Source organism: Pleurodeles waltl, chromosome 7 (assembly GCF_031143425.1).
Source record: "Pleurodeles waltl isolate 20211129_DDA chromosome 7, aPleWal1.hap1.20221129, whole genome shotgun sequence".
Classification (NCBI taxonomy): domain Eukaryota; kingdom Metazoa; phylum Chordata; class Amphibia; order Caudata; family Salamandridae; genus Pleurodeles; species Pleurodeles waltl.
The window spans coordinates 1,018,011,686-1,018,036,398 of NC_090446.1; the positions used below are offsets into that span (position 1 = coordinate 1,018,011,686).

At 45.0% G+C, this 24,713-nt stretch overlaps 1 long non-coding RNA gene across 1 annotated transcript in view; it reads left to right on the plus strand.

Moving 5' to 3' along the window:
* The first annotated feature begins 13,642 nt into the window (after nucleotides 1–13,642).
* Nucleotides 13,643–24,713, plus strand: part of LOC138245859 (uncharacterized) — a 62,465-nt gene continuing 51,394 nt past the window's right edge. The window contains exon 1 of the long non-coding RNA XR_011194179.1: nucleotides 13,643–13,833. This is a non-coding gene — a long non-coding RNA (uncharacterized lncRNA). The remainder of the gene's footprint in view (nucleotides 13,834–24,713) is intronic.

Below are 24,713 nucleotides of genomic sequence, written 5' to 3' on the forward strand. Positions count from 1 at the left end.
TGCGCCAAAAATAACTAAAGAAGTGGGCAGGATGCACCGAAAGTTGGCGAACTTGGCAGACAAATATGGAATAGACTTAGACAATACCAAACATTTGAAGAGAAGTTACGGGTTAGACTTTGAACCTAAAGATTTTGAACACATGAGGTCTACTGGGATGAAGGCACACCTTGAAGAAATACTGCAAAGTGCACCAGTTTGGGGAGCATTAGAGAAGTGGGAAGGCAGATGGGCGAAGAAAAGAGACAAAAGGAAGGGTGACGCATAGAGCAGCAGGCAAAAGCCGTGCCGGATAACGGTACAATAAAGACGTTACCAATGAGACAAACGACTGGAGGGGTTCTTGTCCATGTACCGTGGACCATAGGTGATATTCTGTCATTCACAAATCATTTCTCCGGGTTGAGGGAGAAACCAATAGAGTGGTATTAGCAGACTAGGGTTTGTGAAGCTTGCAAAATGTCTCTGGGAAGACATGAATACTCTCTTTGAGATTATAGTTCCAGACGATTTGTGGCTTGAGTGCAAGAGAAGTGTGGATTGGCCAGCTGCGGAACCAGCAAGGGATAGAGCTACAGGAGCACCGCCTCCGGAGGTAATGAAGTATTACTACAAGGTGATTGAATTCCTGAAACAGAGAGTTTTGCCGCAGAATGTTGATTGGCAAAAGATTGATAGGACAGCACAGGAACTCGAAGAGTCGATACATGCCTATTACGAAAGGTTGTTGAAAGCGTTCAGGAGCTACAGCAGTACAGGTGTTATAGAGGTGAAGGACATGAATCCCCTTGTGTTCAGATTTGTTGAAGGGTTGAGACCTGACATCAGCCAGATGATTAAGAACCATTTGATCTGTTGGTAAGTGAAGCCAATTGACGAGGTGTTGCAGTATGCAAAATACTGTAGTGACGAGATTGAGTTGAAGTGGAGGAAGCTGAAGGAGAAAGCAACGGTGATGCAAATTAAGGCAGCACAGTCAGGGTTGCAGGGAGGTTGTCTACAACAGATGGTGCAACAGCCGCAAGGAAACAGGATGTTCCAGGTGCAAGTGAGAGGCAGAGGTCGAGGAGGTTTTGTGAACAAAAGCACAGACCTGAATACTGTAGTGGTTCAAAATGATGTGCAGGGGATGAAGAAGATGTTACCTTGTCATGCTTGCGGGGGCGTTGGACATTGGAAACAGGAGTGCCCGATGATGGTGCAGGAGGGTGTTGTTCAACAAAGCAATGATGTCAGTGTATTTCAAAATGTGAAGGGACCGAGGATGAGGGGTCCTAATTCAAACTTTCAAAATAACATGGTTCATATGCAGGGTTTCCAACCCATGCAGCAGGTGCAGCTGCCACGTGTACAACAGGTGCAGATGCAGCAAATGCAACAGCAGGTTCCCATGGTACCTAGAGAGCAAATGCAGTTGCCCTTAAGACCAATGGGACAGCAACAGGTGATGCTTCCTCAACAGGTCACAGATCAAAGAATGAGTCAAAGTAATGCAGTACAACAGTTCCCATTACGTGGTGAGAATGGAATAAATGATGAATGGTCGGATGAGAGTTCAGATAGTGAGGAGTGCAGGCTTGCAGCATCCCTAGAAGTAGATCAGAGGGGACCCTATGTGCAAGGGAAAGTAATGGGTTACAAAGTCTCATTCTTGGTTGACACAGGAGCTACACGCCCTACAGGTAGAAGCGCAGAGGTTCCGAAACTGCCTCTTTCGGGACGTACAGTTAAAGTAGTAGGAGTGGCGAATCAACTCCTGACTAACCCGATAATGGATCCGGTCCAAGTTGAGCATGGCGCCTTTCGGGGATAGCACAGATTTGTGGTTTGTGATTCAAGTCCTGTGTCCCTACTGGGAAGAGACTTACTGTGCACGACAAGATGTTCGATCACCTGTTCCAATGAGGGGATTGAGGTGCAGAAAAACAGTGACGATGAAGGAGATGAAGAGCAGGTTTCAGAGCCTGAAACAGAGACGACAGATGAGGAGTATCCTCTGATTAACTTCCTCCCAATGTTCACAGTGACTGATCTGCCAGCAGACTTGCAGGGGTCAGTCAAAGAGAAAGTGTGGAACTTGATAGGAAAGGAAGTGGGACTGATAAAAGGAGTAGAACCAGTTAAAGTCAGTGTGAAGCCAAATGCTGTGTTCCCCCAGGTACCGCAGTAACCTACGGCGCAGGATGTCCTTATAAAGATGTTGCAGTTGATTGCAGACTTTGTGAAACAGAGTCTTGAAAGAAGTGATGAGCAACCCATGTAATTCACCAATAATGGGACTTGGAAAGCCATGTGGAAAAGTACGAATTGTCCAAGACTTGAGGAAAATTAATGACATCGTGGTGAAATGTTGTTCAGTGGTGTCAAATCCAGCTGTGATTATGTTCCAGGTTCCATGTGATGCAGAATGGTTCATAGTGGTTGACTTGTCACAAGCGTTCTTTTCCGTGCCTCTTCATGAGGACAGCCAATTTCTTTTCAGTTTCAAATTCCTGGATAAGGTTTACATTTGGTGTCGAATTCCCCAAGGGTTTTCGGAATCACCTTCCATATTCAATCAGATCCTGAAGAAGGATTTGGAGTCATTGGAGTTGCCTTTCCAATCGACTCTAGTGCAGTACATTGATGTTCTGTTGATCGTATCCAAAATGAGGGATGAGTGCAAATATGATTTGATTGCCCTACTGAACCATTTGGGAAAGAATGGACACAAAGTGTCCCCAAAGAAGCTGCAATATTGTCAGAAAGAAGTAAAATACTTAGGTTATCAAATTGAGAAAGGGTCGAGGAAGTTGTCCAGGGAAAGAGTGCCTGCCCTTTTGCAGATGAATCCCCCAACGACACGGAGAGATGTTAGGATGTTTCTGGGAATGGTGGGCTACTGTCATCAGTGGATCCCGAATTTCTCACTCATCTCCAAGCCATTAGTGGGACTGATGGTTAAGGATGGGCCAGATGTCATAGTTCTGTCAGAAAAAGAAATGAAGGCATTCACTGAGTTAAGGGAGAGCATGTGCAGGGCTCCAGCTTTAGGTATGCCTGACTACACAAAGCCTTTTGTTTTGTTTTGTCATGAACGTGATGCATGTTCTTTGTCTGTCCTGACACAGGTCCATGGAGGTGTAAACCAACCAGTAGCATATTTTTCAGCTACTTTGGACCCAGTTGCAGCAGCCTTACCAGGTTTTCTGCGTGCAGTAGCAGCTGTTGATCAAAGCCTCGCACAATGTGAAGGCATAGTGAATTGATATCCTTTAACAGTTATGGTCCCTCATTCAGTTGAGATCTTGTGAACCCGTACAAAAATGCAGCACATGACAAATGCAAGACTGACGAAATATGAAACTATTATATTGGGGTCGCCAAATGTAACATTGAAAAGATGTACAGTGCTGAACCCGGCAAGATTGCTTCCAAATGAAAACACAGAACTTGAGGATGCTGAAGACGTAGAACATGATTGTCTTGAGGTAACAGAAATGTGCACCAAACCGAGGCCCGACATTAAAGATACCCAATTGGAAGAAAATGACAAAATTATTTTTGTTGATGGCTCATGTTTAAGAGACTCAGTAGGAGTGCTGAGAGCCAGATATGCTGTATGTACGATCTCTGGTATCCTGGAAGTGTCTTGGCTTGAGAGAGTATATTCTGCTCAAGTGGCTGAATTGGTTGCTCTTACTAGAGCTTGCCATGCTCTGCCCAGCTGAGAGTAATTATCTATACTGATAGCAGATATGGATTTGGAATTGTCCATGACTTTGGCCAAATATGGTCACAGAGGGGTTTCCTGACCTCTTCTGGTTCTCCAGTGAAAAATGGTGAAAGAATTAAGGAGTTGTTTCATGCGATTCAGTTACCTCATGAAATTGCCGTGGTGAAATGCAGTGCTCATTTGAAATCACAAGACTTTGTTTCAATGGGAAATGGATATGCGGATCAAGTCGCAAGGTTTTGCGCATTGAACTGTATATCGTTTAAGGATCAGTGGGAATTGTTACCTGAAACAGAAAATGAGACATGCTCAGGTTACGCTTTAAGGGTAGTTAACACGTTGGAGGAATAGAAATTGTTGCAAGGTCACACCAGCAAAGATGAGAAGCGTTCTTGGGTTAGGATACAATGTGTACAAAGACCAGATGACTTATGGGTCTCAGATGTGGGGAAAATGGTTTTGCCGAACAGTCTCCTGTCACAGTTTGCTAGGTTTTACCATGGGCAAGCACATATTGGGAGAGATGCCATGATTAGGTTGTTCAAAATTGACTGGTTTAACCCAAACTTGAGAAAGCCGCAAAAGTGATCTGTCATAGGTGTATCATCTATCAACAGATGAATGCGGGGAAAGGGACAGTGGTGAATTTGAGGCACATTGGGAGAGCAGGAGGTCCATTTAGCAGAATGCAGTTGGATTTTATCGAGATGCCTGTGTGTGGAGGTCTGAGATACGTGTTGGTGATTGTGTGTATCTTTAGTCACTGGATTGAAGCATACCCTACACGTAGGAATGACATTCTCACAGTAGCGAAGCTGCTGCTTTGGGAATTGATACCACATTTCGGGTTTCCGATCTCTTTAGAATCAGATAGGGGAAGTCACTTCAACAACGAGGTGGTTAGACTATTGTGTGCAGCACTGAACATTGAACAGAAGTTGCATTGCAGCTACCGCCCTGAAGCATCAGGACTAGTGGAGCAGATGAATAGTACTCTGAAGTCAAGAATGGCAAAGATGTGTGCAGCCACAAATTTGAAATGGCCCGATGCATTGCCTTTGGTGCTAATGTCAATGAGAAATACTCCTAACAAGAAAACAGGACTGTCTCCTCATGAAATTCTCATGGGCTGAGCTATGAGACTGCCCGCAGTGCCTGTGAATGCTCTTGTGAATATCACAGATGATATGGTGTTGGACTACTGCAAGGGTCTGGCTGATGTGGTCCGCTCTTTCTCTCACCAGGTGGAAGCTAACACACTGCCACCGATAAGTGATTGAGGTCACAACCTGAAAACTGGTGACTAGGTTGTCATCAAGAAACACGTGAGGAAGTCGTGTTTGGAGCCACGTTGGAAGGGGCCATATCAAGTAATACTGATAACTACTACTGCTGTGAAATGTGCAGGAATTCCGAACTGGATCCATGCCAGTCATACGAAAAAGGTGAAGTGTGCAACTGATGAGGAAGTTGAGTTGTCGAAAGTGACAACAACAGAAAAGGAAGTCTCAGGGCCAGAGATTAATCAAAGGGGAACTGAGACAGAAGGAGAGCCCGTTGAGGACGGCTTCATCACTCCAGTCAGAGACGAAGGAGAAGAGACCCAGAGGGGTGACGGTGAGCCTATCTCAGCTGAGGCACCAGGAGGACCAAGTCAGAAGGAGGTTCCCCCAGAAGCAGACGAATGTGGAATTGGGCTGGAGCCCCTGACAGACCCAGAAGGCGAAGGAGTTGAGTCAGAAGAGAGTCAGAGTGTCCAGACTCCTCCTGAGCAAATTGCAGGTCCATCAAGAGAGAACACCATAGAGTCAGAGGAGGGTGAAGGATTGCCCCAGGAAAGACCAAAGACCAGAAAGCAGCTGAAAGGAGATAAGTGGCCAGAATTGCAAGTGACAAATGGAAAGGTGGTTGTCGAGGATGCAATAGAGGAAGAGGTTGATACAACAAGGAAAGAAGATCTAAGTGAAGGAGAGTTGCAAGGTGATCGCAAATTGAAAAGAAAGAGAGTAGCAAACAGAAGGTACGCAGGTCCTGAATGTGCGTATGCAACATCAGCTGAATGGCAACAGGAGTTCTTGGCATTTTGCTTTGATCGAGAAGTCCCAGGTCAGTACTTCAGCACTTGAGTCTGGCCAAAGAGACTGAGTTGACCTAAGAATTGAATTAAAGAACAAAATTGAGAAAAAGAGACTGATATCTTACCGGATGTGACACTGTTAACCTGAATTGACTTTTGAAAAATGATTTTGACAAGCTGCTAACCAAAATTGACAAGGATCCTGGGAGTGAAACTGAAAGCTGTAAATAACTGCTGAAGAAAGTCTTTTCGCTTGCTTTAATTGTGCTGAAAAAAATAATAATAATAATAAGTTTCAACCATCCTCTGTTGGTTGTTGTTTGAACTAATCATCATTCACTTTCTGATTCTTTATAGATCATGGCTAACACTAGAGAGGATGATAGGGGAAGGAGGCGTTGTAAATGTTTGGGTGTTGGTTTGGGTGTCGTGTGTGTGATATTCATCATAGTTGTGATTGTGGGAATGCCATTAGTGGATAAGAGTGGAACTAACAATGCTACAGTTTCTGAGACCGCCACAGCACTAACAGCTTGGGAAAGGCTTGAGCTGGATACAAAATATTTGCAGGAGGGAACTAATGCTAAAGGGGAATTATCAACTAATGTTTTCTATCGCTTGCTGAGTGATTACGTTGACACAATGGATGCGAAAGATTGTTATGTGTATACACAGATTCCTGTTTTGGTACAAGAAGGGGTTATCTATCATAGTTTGCCTTTAACATATGGGATAGGCTGTAGTCTGTTACTAACAAGATTCTATAACCAGGAGGAGATTCAATATTTTTATTCCAACCACGACCTTGTGTTTTCTTATGTGCCTATCATAGCGGATTTGAGTAGTGTGGCTAAATACTATAGCATCAAGTTAGTTAAGGGATTCTTTGAGGTGACACTAACAATTAGTACATCTTATGCACACCACAATAATTTGACATGTTTGCTTACACCTGTAGAGAAAAGCTTTTGAGATCACACAGAAGATAGAAGGAGGGCATTGAAGTGGAAGTTAGAGAAAGGATTGCAGCAGCAAGCTTTTGCTAGTAGTGAAAGTTACAGTGCGGTTAGGGAACAGGGGAAGTTAGTTTAGATGCACTACACGTAGGGAAGCTTTGCATATCTAGGCCGAAGTCGTACTATGACAATGTGTTTGTGGGAATGAGTGAATGTAAGCATGTGTTTTTTTATTTCAGAGTAAGTGGACGTTCATGTTAAATGGACAGGATCCAGTGATCCCTGGGATCTATTATATGTGTGGACTTAATGCTTATTACCGTCTTCCAAAGGGATGGTATTGGACATGTTCTTTGGTGATAGTTTTCCCAAAGATTTATCAATTAGAAGACTTGAAAAGGTTTCCAAAAGTGTCTGAATTACATCATACTAGACAAAAGAGAGAGACTGCTGCTGGTGTAGTAGGGGACATATTTGGGGTGATAATTCCCTCAGTGGGAGTTATCTTAAACTCCATAAAGATTCAAAAGTTGTCTACTATTGTGGATAACATGCTGACAAATTTTACAGGGGTTATACTCCTGATGGATACTGAACTTGCTGCGGAGAGGGCTATGACTCTTCAAAACAGGCTTGCTTTAGACATTCTTTTAGCGAAAAATGGCGGAGTTTGTAAAATGCTTAATGATTGTCTTTGTGGTGCTCATATACCTGACAATAGTGATGAGATTAGAAGTATGCTTACTAACTTGACTAGGGTTAGTACAGATTTGAAGGAACTGAAAGAACCAGTGGTTTGGGAAAAAAGTTGGAAAAGGACTTGCTACAGTGGGAAGTTGGTTTAGTAGTATTTGGCATGGGATAGTGGCAAAAATAATACAGGGAATATTAATTGTTATAGCTTGCTTTTTTGGATTATTGCTGTCATGTAAAGTTAGTAAAAGAATTACATTGAAAATGGTGAAAAATAATAAGAGGAAGGAAGAAAATAAAAGGGAAAAATTGTTCAGAGAAAATTCACAGGGGGAAAGATTGAGAGAGGAAATTGAGATGAAGGAATTCTAAAATGTAAAATGTAATGGAAAAGGTTTGTGTGATGACAAGAGTCATCAGAGGAGGGATTGTTGGAGTGTGACTTTTTTAAAATTAATATTAACATGAAAAGCTTGCAATATAATGTGTAGTGATGCTGCATAGAAAATTTATTGCCCAATGTATATGAAGACTAATGAGACTAATTAATGATGAATTAGGCTGGACTGGCTTGTAGTGAGTACCAAGGGGTACTTACACCTTGCACCAGACCCAGGTATCCCTTATTAGTGTATACGGGTGTCTAGCAGCTTAGGCTGATAGAAAAGGTAGCTTAGCAGAGCAGCTTAGGCTGAACTAGGAGACGAGTGAAGCTCCTACAGTACCACTAGTGTCATATGCACAATATCATAAGAAAACACAATACACAGATATACTAAAAATGCAGGTACTTTATTTTTATGACAATATGCCAAAGTATCTCATATATATGTACACAATACCAAAATATACAGTAATAGCAATAGAAAACCGTGCAAACAATGTATAGTCACAATAGAATGCAATGGGGGCACATAGGGATAGGGGCAACACAAACCATATACTCTAGAAGTGGAATGCGAACCACGAATGGACCCCAAACCTATGTGACCTTGTAGAGGGTCGCTGGAACTGTAAGAAAACAGTGAGGGTTAGAAAAATAGCCCACCCCAAGACCCTGAAAAGTGGGTGCCAAGTGCACCTAAGTTCCCCAAAGAGCACAGAAGTCGCAATAGGGGAATTCTGCAGGAAAGACCAACACCAGCAATGCAACAATGATGGATTTCCAGATGAGGGTACCTGTGGAACAAGGGGACCAAGTCCAAAAGTCACGATCAAGTCGGGAGTGGGCAGATGCCCAGGAAATGCCAGCTGTGGATGCAAAGAAGCTGCCACTGGATGGTAGAAGCTGAGGATTCTGCATGAACGACAAGGGCTAGAAACTTCCCCTTTGGAGGATGGATGTCCCACGTCGTGAAGAGTCATGCAGAAGTGTTTTCCCGCAGAAAGACCGCAAACAAGCCTTGCTAGCTGCAAGGGTCGCACTTAGGGTTTTTGGATGCTGCTGTGGCCCAGGAGGGACCAGGATGTCGCCAATTGCGTCAGGGGACAGAGGGGCACCCAGCAAGACAAGGAGCCCTCTCAGAAGCAGGCAGCACCCGCAGAAGTGCCGGAACAGGCACTACGAAGTGGAGTGAAATGGTGCTCACCCGAAGTTGCACAAGAGAGTCCCACGTCGCCGGAGGACAACTCAGGAGGTCGTGCAATGCAGGTTACAGTGCCGTGGACCCAGGCTTGGCTGAGCACAAAGGAAATCTTTGTGGAGTACACAGGAGCCAGAGTAGCTGCAAAACACGCGGTTCCCAGCAATGCAGTCTGGCGTGGGGAGGCAAGGACTTACCTCCACCAAACTTGGACTGAAGAGTCACTGGACTGTGGGAGTCACTTGGACAGAGTTGCTGAGTTCAAGGGACCTCGCTCGTCGTGCTGAGAGGAGACCCACAGGACCGGTGAAGTAGTTCTTTGGTGCCTGCGGTTGCAGGGGGAAGATTCAGTCGACCCACGGGAGATTTCTTCAGAGCTTCTAGTGCAGAGAGGAGGTAGACTACCCCCACAGCATGCACCACCAGGAAAACAGTCGAGAAGGCGGCAGGATCAGCGTTACAGTGTTGCAGTAGTCGTCTTTGCTACTTTGTTGCAGTTTTGCAGGCTTCCAGTGCGGTCAGCAGTCGATTCCTTGGCAGAAGGTGAAGAGAGAGATGCAGAGGAACTCTGATGAGCTCTTGCATTCGTTATCTAAAGAATTCCCCAAAGCAGAGACCCTAAATAGCCAGAAAAGAGGGTTTGGCTACTTAGGAGAGAGGATAGGCTAGCAACAACTGAAGGAGCCTATCAGAAGGAGTCTCTGACGTCACCTGCTGGCCCTGGCCACTCAGAGCAGTCCAGTGTGCCAGCAGCACCTCTGTTTCCAAGATGGCAGAGGTCTGGAGCACACTAGAGGAGCTCTGGGCACCTCCAAGGGGAGGTGCAGGTCAGGGGAGTGGTCACTCCCCGTTCCTTTGTCCAGTTTTGCGCCAGAGCAGGGCTGGGGGATCCCTGAACCGGTGTAGACTGGCTTATGCAGAGATGGGCACCATCTGTGCCCATCAAAGCATTTCCAGAGGCTGGGGGAGGCTACTCCTCCCCAGCCCTGACACCTTATTCCAAAGGGAGAGGGTGTAACACCTCTCTCTGAGGAAGTCCTTTGTTCTGCCTTCCTGGGCCAAGCCTGGCTGGACCCCAGGAGGGCAGAAACCTGTCTGAGGGGTTGGCAGCAGCAGCAGCTGCAGTGAAACCCCGAGAAAGGCAGTTTGGCAGTACCCGGGTCTGTGCTAGAGACCCGGGGAATCATGGGATTGTCTCCCCAATACCAGGATGGCATTGGTGGGGCAATTCCATGATTTTAGACATGTTGCGTGGCCATATTCGGAGTTACCATTGTGAAGCTACACAGAGGTAGTGACCTATATGTAGTGCACGTGTTTAATGGTTTCCCAGCACTCACAAAGTCCGGGGAATTGGCCCTGAACAATGTGGGGGCACCTTGGCTAGTGCCAGGGTGCCCACACACTAAGTAACTTGGCACCCAACCTTTACCAGGTAAAGGTTAGACATATAGGTGACTTATAAGTTACTTAAGTGCAGTGAAAAATGGCTGTGAAATAACGTGGATGTTATTTCACTCAGGCTGCAGTGGCAGACCTGTGTAAGAATTGTCAGAGCTCCCTATGGGTGGCAAAAGAAATGCTGCAGCCCATAGGGATCTCCTGGAACCCCAATACCCTGGGTACCTCAGTAGCATATACTAGGGAATTATAAGGGTGTTCCAGTATGCCAATGTAAATTGGTAAAATTGGTCACTAGCCTGTTAGTGACAATTTGGAAAGAAATGAGAGAGCATAACCACTGAGGTTCTGATTAGCAGAGCCTCAGTGAGACAGTTAGTCATAACACAGGTAACACATACAGGGCACACTTATGAGCACTGGGGCCCTGGCTGGCAGGGTCCCAGTGACACATATAACTAAAACAACATATATACAGTGAAATATGGGGGTAACATGCCAGGCAAGATGGTACTTTCCTACAATTAATAATGTACTAATGTATGGTTTTGTATTAGCGTATCTTAACTAGATTAATGTATTAGGGTTTGTCAACTTAAATTACTAGGCCTTAGTTAGTGAGGGTCTGGGCCTAGCTGCCTGGTCTCATATTAAACTGTGTTTTCTAACGTGCAATGTGCTGTTTTTCTGAAGGACACGAAGCTTTACTTTTCCAGGAGCTAGAGATATGTGTGTGGCCGTAGTAAATTCTTTCTCGTGGGACCCAACTTGCTCAAGGAGACATTCTTGCGGAATGCAACAGTGTAATTCGCAACAGGTGCAAGGTTGTCTAGACTAGGAGAAGAAAATGGGACTACTGACTGGAGCGTAAAGTGTAACTTTTCTTACCTGACATTCCTGCTTATGAAGACGTCAATAAACGTGGGCCAATCAGATGCATGAGAACTGTGTTTCGTGGAAAATTCTAGTAAGGCTCGTGGAGAATTATTGGACAGAGATAACAATGCACCAAAATTGATCCAATAGGAAATTAAGGACTAGTTCGACACTTTTGATATAACCGCTTGACCCGAGGAGAAATCGGACATTCTTAGCCATTCTTCACTGCCCCTTGCCACTCTACCGAGAAATATTTATACTTTGAGACTTTACAGTTCTGATATTTTAATCATCCTCTATTGAATCTTTACCTGATACTGACTTCTCCTCCTTATGAGGGAAGAGCTTATTCATAGCTATGCCATACTGAGACTTTGCCCTGTCCTATCTTGTTGATGCTGAATCGACTGATGTCCTGAGGACGAAGACTGACGCTGATTGCTGAATCGTTGGAGGGGTTGGTTACTATCTGATGATAATTGTAATTGTCTGTTTGCCTTTTCTTTCTAGGTGCTCTTTTGATAGAGGCCATAATTAGATGTTTTCCAAATTTGTGTTTGCCAACTTGTTTTGCATGAAGCCAAACATGCTGATGCTAATTCGAAGTTATTTAAGGAATTCACTAATATTGGATGCAAATAGACAAATGACAAGATTCTTGCTTTGTTGAATAATGTACTAATGGTACTCTGTTAAAGTTGATTCATATTAACGTCGTGCCTCATTTTAAGTGTTCATGATCTATGCTTTGATAACGTTTTGCTCTGATTGCCAAGTTATAGTGGTTTTGCTGTGCTTGTTGATATTGAAACTAATAAATATGATACTAGATTGTAACTAATAGAGAATAAATATCCTAACACTTACTAGATTTGTGTGGTTAATCATGGCTGAAAGGTCATGGTGCATTCATTGTATTGATCTATATTAAATGTTATTGTTTAGCTTGATTGATTAGTTATTGTGAATATTGATGGGGTTATTGATCTATTGATTGTGATGCCAAAAGATAGCTCATTCTGGGAAGTCTCCAAACATGGTCAAAAGGTTCATCGGCCTGGCGTATCTCCTTGTAAGTTTACTTATCAAGGTTCCGACGCGCTATCAGTTTCTTCACACATGCACAGGACCGCACGCGGCTCCTACTAGCGACATTCTGTTAGTGGATGAGGCGCAGCCCCACATGCGCTCAGGGTTGCACACATGCTTTATGTACTCCGAAGGGCACGCGGCAGCTGGCCGGCTGACAGTTGAGTCACACAACTCCAGTGCTGTTTATTAAAATTACAGCTAAACAATAGCGCTGCTGAATTGCAGGAATGCCTACGAGAGGTACATTTTAGGCAGTGATATGCAGGCACAAAGTGTATATAAATGTCACCTACCAGAATACGGCTTGGGAAAGAACAGTAAAATAGCAAGAAAATTAAAGCCTGTAGAACTGTTGAGATCTCCCTTTATCTAGTCACCCTCGTTGCCAGTGCATAATTGGGAACCCTTCCTTAATGACCAGATGTTTTGAGGTTCAAGGTTCAATAGGTTTATTCCGATTGTCTCCAGCCTTCTCTTACATTTTCCTGGTCATTATCGATGACCTCATTACATTGCGTGACCAAAGAACGTGTTTGGTGTGAGCCCATGTACAGTAATAAATAAATACCACACGTAGCTTTCATGAAAAACACATGCGCGGCTACACTATATTCATTTCTACTGATCTAATGGGTTAGAATTGCATTAAACTATAACTGAAAATTCAGAGGAGAGGCTCTTCTAAGAGTGTCCACTAAATCTCACGTCCTTCAATAGGTTTATTCCAACTGTCTCCAGCCTTCTTTCTTACATTTTCCTGGTCATTATCGATGACCTCATTACATTGCATGACCAAGGAACGTGTTTGGTGTGAGCCCGTGTACAGTGATAAATAAATGCCACACGTAGCTTTCATAAAAAGCACATGCGTGGCTACACTATCATAATTTCAACTGATCTGATGGGTTAGAATTGCATTAAGCTATAACTGAAAATTCAGAGAGGCTCTTCTAAGAGTGTCCACTAAATCTCAACTCCATATATATTTACAACTATGCGGTATGGCTGAAAATGCACTGTGTCTCAACTTTTGCTTGGGAGAGGAACCACACTTGATGCACAAAGTTTGTGAAAAAGGCCTCTTTATTGAAGGAAAGCAGAACCATAATGTGACAGGGCGCAAGGATCGGGCTGGACCTCACCTACACTGGGGGCACTGCTCAGAGTGCGACAGTATTTTTTCAACCGGTATGTCACGACGACTCCGTGACGCAGGAGGTGGGGCCTAACATACCCAGAAGACGCCGGGAGGAGCGGACTGAAGAAAAACAGATGTGTGACGAGGGTGAGTCGGAAGGAGGAACCAAAAGGAGTGAAATGGAGAAAGAGACACGGGACCACGAAAACGGACGGCATGGAATAGCAACGAGGACACCGCCACAAGAAGACTGAGAGGGAGATCGATATATGAATAAGCCAGGAGGGTGGCCCAACCAGGTACGTGTAACGAGCCGGGGAAAGAGAGGGGGTCAGAGAGCCACGGAATCGGGGAGCACTGGTTGTTTTATGTGTTACATTTAAAGATAAGCATATTCCTTTTAAAACAACTGAAAAAAAGACAAGAAAAGACACTGGGTGATGGGAAAACCGGGTGGTGCACAAAAGTAAACAGTGACAAGACTAACCAAAGAGACAGTATACTAGAAAGGAAGAAAGCTAAAAGACTACAGAACAAAAGGAGTGACAAGAATAATGAAAGAATAGTAAAAGAAGGTAAACTAGGTATTAACCAAGGCACTAAGGGCCATATGTACAAGCACATTTTCCCATGGAGACAGAATGGTCAAAACTGCTTGCTATATCTGGCCCTAAATCACGAAATAACGAAAGGGCACAGAGAAGATCAAAGGAAAATAGTAAAACACAGAGAAAAGAATAGCCTGAAAGAAAAGAAAGAGAAAAAAGCTGATGTCATTCAAACGTACCTCTTAAAAAGTGCTTCTTATTTTTCCCTCCCTCTCACGCTGTGGACGATCTTCTAGACCCCTGAGACATCTCCACCTGAAACAGAGAGAGAAGACATAAGGAACTGGGAAGAAGGAAAGGAAGGATACACCCAACAGACTTACAGCCAAAGTAGAAAAGGATTAAGAGAGACATTAATTGAACAAGAAAATAAAAATCCTTAGAAATATTTTACCTACTGACGTATCCATTTGTACTTACCTGTCACACACAACATCTTTTATCTAAGAACTCCTAGCTGCTAATCTTCATCATTACATCTACACTGTGTTCTTTTTCCATCAGCGCCCACTAGGTCCAGGCTGCTTTTGATTCAATTTTCGATCAGATATTCCTGTATGCTTCTTCTAACCTTCTCATTTCTCTCCTTGCTTTATGCTAAGCACTCTTTTTCAACCTGCTGCAGCGTCTTCACCTCATATACATTTATTCACACCACTGCCTTTGCCATGTCTGCCTTCAGCCGGTCTCTGCAGCTTGTGCCAAGGTGAGTGGTAGACTCTGGTTCATGTTGTAAAAGGATTGTTAAATCCCTTTCCAGGCATGTGCAATTAAGACAAGGACATGGCAGGCCAATATCCACCAAGGTCACCAGTCCCTCCCAAGCCCCTCTTAAAGGCCATGAAAGCAGATGGTGTTTCCCTTCCCCTCTGTGCAAGGCCCATCATGGTTATGGTTTGTGCATAAGGATATTTTGTTGGCAGTAAACAGAGCTCACAATTTATAATAACCTTTGACTTAGCCTGACACACTAAGCAAATGGTGCCATTCCCCTTCCACCTTGTCATCTTCCAAACCCAAGAACAAGCCACGTGATTACCTCTTTGTGTGAAACCCCAGTGAATCTTACAATAAAGTGGTCACATATCCACATGCTTTCTTCCTTCCGACTGTTTGCATGCTTTCTGAGAAGAAACACAGCCTCTTAGAGATACCTGTGCAGGTGCTACACCCTATGACTAGCATATCCCCACTTGTTTCCAGACCTAGATCTACCCAATCTCTTCAGCACATACTCCCACCATTCAGGATGTAAGATTCCATCACCGTCCTAAACAAGAGTGTTCTGTAGCATTGATTTGGCCAACCATCCAACCCAAAAATTTTCATAGCCTAGTCAACAGCTGGCTGCCTGACATTATACTACCATCCATATAGGTGAACACTCTGACTGGTGTTCCATCCCTCAGCCCAAGATAGATGCTGTATACCCTCACTAGCTGGATATCGTTCTTGCCTAACTTGCCAAGCCGAAGTCATAGCTCTTTTTGCCTTTCGTCAGTTTTACCCCTCCATATCATCACCATCAACCTGTCCTCCTCTAACCTCAAGACCTCGTCAGGAAGACCTTCATAACTCCTTGCTGCAACTATGTCTGATATTCTAAATGATCCATAAGACATGACCAAAAATATATATCAAAATAAGTGAGCTTCTGAAACAGACACACGCGCAACTCTTGACTGTTTCATTATTCCATCTAAAACGACCACCGCAATTAACTGCCATCTATAGCATCTCCTTTTATTTACTTTGGCCCATCCTTCTAACACCCTTTTTGTGAATTTGTCTCCACTCATCTTCTAGGCCACAAAAACACTTACCATAATCTGCAACTCTATCTTCCTGCAATTGTCAATGGCAATAAGCCCCTTTCACTAATGAAAGAAATTGATAATATCTCTAATGTCTCTCATTGCTGGAACATCACTTCATCTTTTTCTCACCATACTCCTAATAAATTCTGTTCATGCTTGTCTATATGACATCCGTGTTGAATTAGCAAACAAACTTTTAGTTAAATTCAACATCCTTAAACTCCTACTTCCCACAGCTTCTCCAGGATATTCACTTCATGCACGTATGCCTCTGGAGCCAATCCACAGAGCCTTGAGACAAAGCACCGACCATCTCATTATCAAGCCTCACTTTGTTTCTGGACCAGAAATGTATGCTCGATACAAACATCTCAAAATCAATTCCTTCAGCAATTTTGACACCCACATAGCAAACATTGTGTTTATCAGTCTCACCACACACTCATCCACCATGAAATTTACCTTCTTGTTAGTCAGCTCCTACCTCACATTTCCAACACGAGGATTACTGAAAAAATTCCAGAAATGCAATCCTGTAATGGCACCTTTTCCAGTCTCCTGGCTGCCTTTCAGCGTACCATTGTCCCTTCCACTAAATGCCAAAACCTCCTGAGGCACGAGCAAAGATTTCCACAGCCCAAGTGTATGGGTCTGTGCCCGTCTACATTGTTAGTTCATTGAATTCCTCAACAAACCTCAACCACATCCATATATCCTGCCTCATGCACTAGTAATCCTGATCAAGGGGGGAGGTTCCATCACTTCTTTCATGGTCAGGCTGACATGGTGTTCAACAATGGCAGCTTGACTCGATATCGAGCCAGGCTTCTTCTGGAGCTTTTCACTGAAACTTTTCAAAATGTTCCCAAACTTTGAGATCTTCTTCTGAAAGGTTTCCTGAGGATCAGAAAAATGTCTAGCAGCACCAGTCAAGGGTTAGGAAGCTCTGGTTTTCCTCTTGAACTCTGGGACTCAATCTCCCACAATGCACCAGGTCAGTCCAGGAAAATCCAGGTGAAGCTGGTCAGCTATAGTAGTCCTTTCATTGGCTGTTGCAGGTGGCCTCTTCTAGCACTTTTCCACTTGTTGTTTCTCAAGGAGTCCCCTCCTTATCCTTTAAGACAGGGACAATCCCTTCTTGTGTGGAGCCTTATGGGTGCAGCAAGTGCAGTCATTCTGAGTTCAAGCCTTCTGTGGTGCAGTCCAAGAGTCCTGGCAGGGCAGTCCTTCTTCAGATGTTTGAGGCAGGGAGCTGAGGAGCTCCTGCAGATCTCCCATACTCATCCCCCATTGTGGCCTGGTAAGAGAGCGGGATACCCCAACCAATGTGGTTCAAGTTGCCACCATCTGCTATGACTACTTCCTGGGCCAGTGTGGTTTAATTATGACCCAGAACACACTGTTCTCCAAAAATAAAAAAGGAGGCATTTTCAGGTCTGTCTAACCAAAACCTACAGGTGTAGCTAATTTGTCTGTGCAATACTCTTCCAATCCCTCTCCAAATCTAATTGGGGGGGGGGATCCCATCTGCATAGGGACCAAGGAATTGGGGGCTGCCTGGGTCTTGGGTCCCGTGACAGCTGTGCTTCTACCTGAAGTCTTCTTTATCTCACCAGACTCCTCCATGTCTTAGCTTTGCCAGGATAAAGATCTCCTCCCACTAAATGACTGTATTGTTTCAGCCCAAGGCTTTTTCACACCTACTCAGAAAGCAGCTTGGCTCATGCTGTACAAAGAGTGACCAATCAGAAGAAGCTGCTACAGGGCTGCTTTAGGTAATTTCAGGATAGTAAGTTCTAAAACTACTTTCCTGTAAATCTGACCTTAGCAAGTTGTTGGATTTATTGTAACTATTATTTTGATACTTTGAATCACACTGGTAGTTACCTTGAAAAGTTAAGTTAGACTTTATTAAAGTTTAACAAAACACTCCCATTTTAGCCTATGGGGCTAGCCACACTACAATGAGGGGAAACAACTTTGACTGTTTATCCACACCAGGGCATATAAAACATCTTTTAAATTATCCAACAATGTACACTACCCTTGGAGCACATAGGGCAGACCTTCGGGGTGACTTGCATGTAATAAAAAGGTAGTTCTAGACATTGGATATACTTTTAACTCGAAATTTTAATTTGGATATAGTTTTATTCAAAACCAGTCTGAAAAGAAGGTCTGGCTTGACAATGACACCAGATACCACAGCAGTGCACACATAAGTGCATTAAGTCCACTGGAGTCTCTAAACCTCCCTGCCCTATCATATACTAGGGACTTAAAGTAGGGTGTCTTGATGATGAATTCTCCTCTAGTCCTCTAATTGTTTTAGGCACAATCCCCAAATTAAGTTAAGGTTGGAATGTGGAAAGTCTTAAAGGTTTCCAACATCCTACCTGCACATCTTTCTTCCATTATTTTGGTATGCACTGTTTCCTCTAAGCCTGTTACTGATTTAAAGTTGTCAATCCAGCTTTGTCAATGTGGCTTTGTGCATGGAATTCAAAAATCTATGTCAAAGCCCTCTGTAAACTTTTCTCTGTGTGCCCTGTCTGGGTGTTGATTCTAACAGTCTAATCTGAATACTGACTGTTCCCCATGTTCATTTTTGCACTGCTTCTGCATCTAAGGCTGCTGCTGCCCCTGGCCTGACAAAATATTGGACCAGTGTGTGTTTACCCTCAAACTTGGAGCCTGGGGACCTAAAACAACCCTTTGTTAAAATGCCAGCATGCTCTGCTTAGTCCGCTCCTGGCATGACCCTACTGCTCCCTAGGAGGTCTGATTCTAAAAGTGTCATCTCACTCTTCAAATATAATGTTGGTGATGGCCTGAATGATGTCATAGGCATAACATCCACTCCATGGACTTCAACACAATCTGCTTTCCTGTATCGATCGTTGCCTAGAATCACCTCAGAAGGAAAACAGATGCCAAAATATCTTGGGACTGTAGGAGGCTGGCCCTCTATGTAGTGTGCAAAACATTGTACAGTGTGCAGAGGGTCCGGTCAACCACACTTTGGTTTACAGAGGTAAAAACTAGACCACCTAAAGCTCTAATTTTTATGGTAGCTTGGTCGAGCAGTTAGTCTAATCTTGGAGAGGGGCAAAGCATTTGTTGTACAGGATCAATAAATGAAAACACACACTCAAAAGAATAACTCAAAAACAATTTACAAAACTACTTCAGGTTTTTATAAAATTTTAAGATGAAGATCATCAAAGTAAGTTCTTTTAAGTTATGAATTTTCAAAGTTTATAAAATGTCTTAGAAATATATAATTACGCACCATAGGAATCAATAGAAAAATACTTCAAAAATGCATATAAAATCAGGCAGTTTGCAAAGTTTAGAAAATGTCTTAGACATGCATAACTATGCGCTGTAGGAATCAATGGAGAAATACTTTAAAAATGCATATAAAATCAGCAATGTGTTTACCATGTCTCCTCTCAGTTGTAGGTCACCATCATCAGTGGGCCCTGTGGACCAGCTGGAGAAGCTTGGGCAGCTCCCGGTTTCAGTGAGAGCAACTGCAGAAAGTCTTTCAAGCTGGTACAAGGCCACTGTGGACGACTACTTGGAAAAGCACTGCAATGGTGAACTTCAAGGACCGTCCAGTGGGCATCTTTGGGTGGTCGAGATCGCAAGGGGTGGGGGACCCTTTGCACACAGCTGGATCTTCAGTGCAGGGCACAGGGCCACCGGGTGCAGAGCGAATCGGTGAGCCAAGTGCTGTGCAGAAAGGTGCTCTTGGAAGCAGGAAGTAGGTCACTTTGAGGGTCGCTTACAGATCAGCAGGGTCACTCTGGTCAGAGATTCTGGTGTTTTCTAAAGTTCCTTGACTGGGGCTTCCTCCTGGTCCTTTTGCAGTCCATCTGCATGTCCGATGTTGGGGGTCTAGTATCCCTGGCTATTGCACGGTTCAGCCACTGGAAGTCACAGTGCCACCAAACGTGGCACACTTGCAGGGTTTGTCCTCCGGGTCCACCGGGTGAAATTTGGTCTCACTGTAGCATCCAGTTCCTTGGTTAGCAGCCAGTCAGGAAACTGGACTTCTGTGTCTTTGATGCAAAAGAGCGATGCCTTCATTCTGAAGGGTCATCTTTCGTGAACTTTAGAAGAGTGGAGGTCAATTGGGGGTTTTTAGAGTCCGTCCAATGTCTGAGCAACCTCTCAGCAGTGATTATCTAGTCCCAGATGCAGCAGGAGGGGTTAGGCACCTTTTTCTTGATGCAGCAGTTCTTCAGTTCTCGAGCCTTGGGTCTTCTTTGTTGCTAGTCTTCTTGAATCCTTAAAATTGGAATCTCTGGTCTAGGGGTGCCCACTAAATACTGTATTTAGTAGGAAGTTAGGGAAGTACCTAGTAGTGACCAACGAGCCATTTACCTTAGCGTGGCTACACCCACTATGTGACCTTTTAATATGTGCAGAGGTCACTTCCCTATCCCTGATGCAAGATGGAGGAAAATGAAATGATGGGTGACCTCGCATTCAACACTTTAGGGTGGTGCAAGCTAGTGGTGGCCGCTCCTCCTCCTGTCCTTTGTGTGCTTTTCCGCCATTGAGCCCGCCAAAAGTGGGGGTTCGCAATGGGGACTGCCATCTGCTGCTAGCAGCAGGTGTTGGTGTTGAGTTTCAAACGTGGTAATTCCTTTGACGCTTGCTAGTGAGGCAGTGTACATTCCTGAGGAGGGAGGTGTGACACCTCCACCCAGGAAGGGCTTTGCTCTGGGACCCAGAGAGTAGGAGCTCTCACCTCAGGGTTCCAGAATCTTGTCTGATGGTGGCAGGCTGGTTGTGACCAGCCAGCAACCATGGCCAGTGTTAGTTAGCTTTGTCTGGGTCACCCTAAGGTGATCCCTGGATACATTTTGCAATAAATCCCATACTGGTACCAGATTGTTTTTTATAATTCTGAGTTGTTTGATACCAAACAACCCAGGGTTCAGAGTAGCCATCATGGTGCTGTGAAACTCAAACTGACCAGTGTCCATAATTTAGTGTGTAGTAGACAGAGCACATAGGTTGAGGACCATGTCGAGTTTGCATTTTAGGATTGCACCAGGACACACAGCCTGCAATGTCAGTGCTGGGTGTATCTGGATGCCTGACCCATAAGGGTGGCACAATTTGTGTTGCTGCCTTCAGGGGTCTACCCTAAGTACCCCATGCCCTGAGTTCCTAAGTACCATTTACTATGGGCTTATAGCGGCAGCTAAAAGTGTTGCTAATTGTATCAATGCCTTTGCAATTTTAAGGAAAGAACACTGACAATGGGGACCTGGTTACCAGGATTCCTGTGTATTCCAGTCCAAGTTGCATCTTGAAACCAGGCAAAAAGAGTATGTAGGGGGGAGGACTGGAACAGGGTGCCAGTTTTCCACAGGGACACCCTAGTGGTCACTGTTGTTTTCAGCCTGCTTTTCTAGCCTGGTACCATGGAAACCCCACCTCCAGTGGTCAACCATTGACCGCCTACCTTTAGGACATACTTGGTGGCCCAAACCTCTGCCTCCATTGGAGCATGCAACGGTGTACCCATTTCCTGATAATTTATTGTGATCCTTATCTGTGCAAAACCAATTAAGATGCTGACAATTGCAGCACAACAGCTGCTGACTTTGTCCATCCTGCATACCTCCCAAGCTGATCCCAAAGACCTTGTGTGGGGTGGAAAGTTCCCTTCCACTCTGCATTGGATCCTTTTTATTCTCAAATGTATGATTTTAATTGTAGATTGTTGTTTGGAAATTGGTGGTAAAAAGTTAAATACCACATTACATGATTTCCAGTGAAAAAGCACTCTTCTTCTGCAGTGGGGTCACTTAGGCCCTAATTATGACATTGGCGGTAAGTGCCGCTGACTGCCGCTAGCATACCGCGACCACTGTGGTATACCGATACACGTATTATGGCCCATGCATAGAAATCCGCCACTATACAGACACACACACAAGTCTGCCACACCAAAGGTCAGTGATAAAATGGCGGTACCAAAACCCACACCGTTATGCCAACAGAACTACGCCCACAGCATTATGACCCACGAATCACCCGCAGCGGACATTCGACCATGGTAAACCATTGGCGCTCAAAATACACACAACCTAACAAAACAACACCACATTGGTCAATACAAACTACACACACCTGACACACATATTCACACCACACCCACACACCCACACCACTAAAAAGCACACACATTACCCACAGCTCTTTACCACTACAAACAATTTACAACAGAGAGAGAGACACGCCAGGAGCACCCACAGAACCAGAGCCACAGAACACCATCACCGATACACCATCCACGCACCTCACAGCACACACCCCAACACATCACCCCACACACCCTCACACACACCACTCACACTACACCCATGCACCACAAAGACACCCCAGATTCTCAGAGGAGGAGCTAAGGGTCATGGTGGAGGAAATCATCCTGGTAGAGCCACAGCTATTCGGATCACAGGTGCAGCAGACATCCATTGCTCGGAATATAGGGCCAGATGTAGCATGCATTTTGCCTGGTGCAAACTGCGAAAATCGCAGTTTGCGCCATGCAAAATGCCGATCGCGATGCTCATTCACAATTTGCGAGTCGGTACCGACTCGCAAATTGTGAATGCGACTCGCAAATAGGAAGGGGTGTCCCCTTCCTATTTGCGACTCGCATCGCTATGCTAAAGCAATTAGCAGTTACCACCAGTGTCACACTGGTGGTAACCCATTCGCAAAAGGGAAGGAGTCCCCAGGGGACCCCTTCCCTTTTGTGAATGTTGCCAAAAAGGGTTTTTCAGAGCAGGCAGTGGTCCAATGGACCACTGCCTACTCTGAAAAACCGAAACCAAATGGTTTCGTTATTTTTTTTATTTTGCAATTCATTTTCCTTTAAGGAAAACGGGCTGCAAAAAAAAAAACTGCTTTATTTAAAAAGCAGTCACAGACATGGCCACCTCCTCCCCCACAACTAACAACATGGGAGGAGCAAGTCTTGGCAATAATGCATCCTGAGGGCCTGGCAGGAGTAGCAGGAGGAGTGGACTCTGGTAAGACAAATCTTAACTACTTGCATGCCATCACATCTTCCCACCCCTACCCTCACTCCCGTCACCCCACCATCTCACATACACCCCACCATCACAACCCACCCCTCCAAGTACCCAGCACTGCATGCAATAACAATGCATGGACAACACTTACAGCCCTGCATGGACACCCATTACCACAGCATGTACAGTAGTGACAATCATTTAGCCAACCAAATTACAACTCACACAAGCCAAAGCTGCCTTGGTAATAACAACCATAAAGGGAAACTCACCCATGCACAAGATGTCACACGCAGTAACAATAACACTGCATTTACATACCCACAGGACCCCCACACAACGTCACCGGAGAGGAGATGCCAGCAACATCCAGTCCCCCCCGAAGAGGGCCACAGTGATGACAGCAGCTCTGCATGCCTGGATATGGATGAGCAACCTGGCCCATCAGGGACCTCTGGACAGCCGGTTACCCAGGCAGAGTCCCATCCCACCCCAGAGCCTCCCCCCTCAGGAAACACCAGCAGAGCACCCACCCAGCGGGCCCATACCACTGTCCCCAGGACATGTCAATCAGCAGTGTGTCCATCACTACAGAGACCCCAGGCAACCCCTCAAACACAGGATGATCAGTGGCAGTGGGCACACGGTTCATGAGACCGAGGCACAGGACAACAGGGAAGGTGGGAGGACTGCTGTGTGATAGGGGAAGGACAGGCCCAGGGAACTGACTCTCCACGAGGCACTCAACTACATCCTGGGAGCATAACACCATTCCCATGAGACCATGGGCCAGATACTGGCCAAGTTGCAGGAGACCCAGTGGCTGCAGGAGGAACAGTACCTGGGGATCAGGGAGGACCTGAGGGACATCCACACCACCCTGGTCACCATTGCAGGGGTGCTGGCAGACATGGCCAACACCATGAGGGAGGCAGTGGCACACCCAACGGGCCCCTACCACTAGCCACACCGATGAACAGCCTTCCACCTCCGCTGACGCTAGTGGACAGGAGGCTCCACCACATGAACAACACCCCACCCCCTGCAGAAGGATAACCACCCTGCAAACAGTCCCTGCGATCCAGGCAGAAGCCAGAGAACATTGCCAAGACCCCGCCAGGAAATAAGACTCCCCTGATTGTCACCCTTGTGTCCTACTCTGTCACCCTGTCCACCTTGAACTGACATTGCTCCCCTTCCTATGCCCCCTTGGACAATGCACCTATGATACCAATAGACTGGACCCTATCCTGGACTTTCCTCCACCATCACCCAAGCCCATTGCACATCCCCATTTACTTCTCAGCACTGAAATAAACACCTTTGTAAAAAACAAGTATTGGGTATGTCAAATGATTTAAGGATGTAGTTGTTTAACAATTAGTAGACATTGCAAATAGTCTGTACAGTGATGTATACATAGATAGTTATGACCTGTAATGTGCTGCAGTCAATAAACCAGGAGCCACAGGAGGGCACAAATATCTGCAAATAGACATGTTAAAGGGTACAATAAGTGGCCTTTGTAGTGGGATCAGCAGCCAGCCAGAGAAAATTCACTTCACAAAGCAGCAATGGAAGGTGAGGTTACAGTGTCTTACCTGTGTGTCACTGGAAGTACTGTTGTATTATAGTTGTTTTGTTGTCCACATCCTCTTCCTCTGCCTCCTCTTCGTCACTGTCCACAGGC